The sequence below is a fragment of the Pongo pygmaeus genome, chromosome 2, assembly GCF_028885625.2.
Source record: "Pongo pygmaeus isolate AG05252 chromosome 2, NHGRI_mPonPyg2-v2.0_pri, whole genome shotgun sequence".
NCBI classification, from domain to species: Eukaryota; Metazoa; Chordata; class Mammalia; order Primates; family Hominidae; genus Pongo; species Pongo pygmaeus.
The window spans coordinates 60,145,100-60,146,569 of NC_085930.1; positions in this window are offsets into that span (position 1 = coordinate 60,145,100).

Below are 1,470 nucleotides of genomic sequence, written 5' to 3' on the forward strand. Positions count from 1 at the left end.
CCGGGAGGCCACCACTCCAGGATCAAGACCCAGCCCCACCACGGCCTAGCTCACCAGGCCCCACCTCAACTGCCCCTGACCTCTCTGCGCCCCCTGCTCCTGCCAGCCCTGCCGGCCGCTGCTCTGGAGAAGGAGCTCCAGACGGATCCTCAGTGAGTAGGAGGCAGCCGTGTGAGTCAGGCGGCGAAGGGAACGGGCTGCACCGCGGAGAGGAGGTGCGAAGCAGCGCGCCGTTTCCGGGCTCTGGGAAGCCGAGCTGCCGAGGCGTAAGCTGGGAGGTGGACATGACGGGGGAAGGGCAGGCGGCGGGACGGCCACACAGCGGAATATTATGCAACTTATAAAAAATTTAATTAACTCCCTACCAATAGACTTAAAGGGATTTCTATAAGGTATTGTTGGGTGAGAAAAGCAATCTGGAGATAAGAATGTAACATACGATCCCATTTTTATAAAACAATGGGCAAAATAATCTGTGAGTTTGTGTGTATATATGTATATGTATATAGGCCTGTATAGGATTTTATTAACACAAAGGAAAATACAGGATACATGCTAGGTTGTTAACAGGGGTTTTCTTCACGGAAACCTATTGTGGGGGAAGGGGAACCAATAAAAAAAGGATCTGAGAAATAAAGACCGCCCTTAAAGATGGATGATTGCAGCTAACCATGTCCCCAACACCCATCCCTACCAAAGCTAGACATGGGGGAGTGGTCTCGGCTATCCCCTTCTCCCCATCCCAGCATCTGCTCCTCTCAGGTGGCAGCCAGCCACTAGACACCCCCCAACACACACACACACGTGCACACACACAGACCCAGCCCAGTCTCCACATAGCCAACCCTCTGAGGGTTCCAGTTGCCCTGAGAGTGAGAACCACTTCAACACAGACTCCAAGTTCCTTCCCCCAGCCCCACTCACCTCTGCAGGCTCAGTCCTCACCGCTCCCCCAAACCCCACCCCACCAACTCCCTGCACTGCCAAGTAGCCCAGGGTCCAGCCACTGTGCTCTGAACTCTGAGCCTCTGCATCTGTCTGAACAAGCGTGCATTGATATTGGCTATATTCCAGTCTCTGTTCTGAGCACTTGACATTTATTGAAAGCATTTAATCCTCACAACAACCCTATAAACGTGTATAATATTCTGCATTGTATAGTATTTTTGCAGATGGGAAAACGAAAACACAGAAAGGTAAGTCATTTGCCTAAGGTTGCACAGCTGGTTAGTTAATAGGGAAAATGGCCCCAGAGCCTGCATTCTTGACCACTGTGCTAAACCCTCACTTGTGCCTTTAGATATACTGTTCCCTCTGTCTAGAACTCTCTTTAGTTTCTCTCTTCACTTGGTTAAATCCTAATCCCACTAGATATCAATTGAGATATCACCTCCTCCAGGAAGCCTTCTCTGATCCCCCATATCTGGGCTGGGTGTTCTTCTGATGTTCCCTCCACAGTGCAGTCATTCC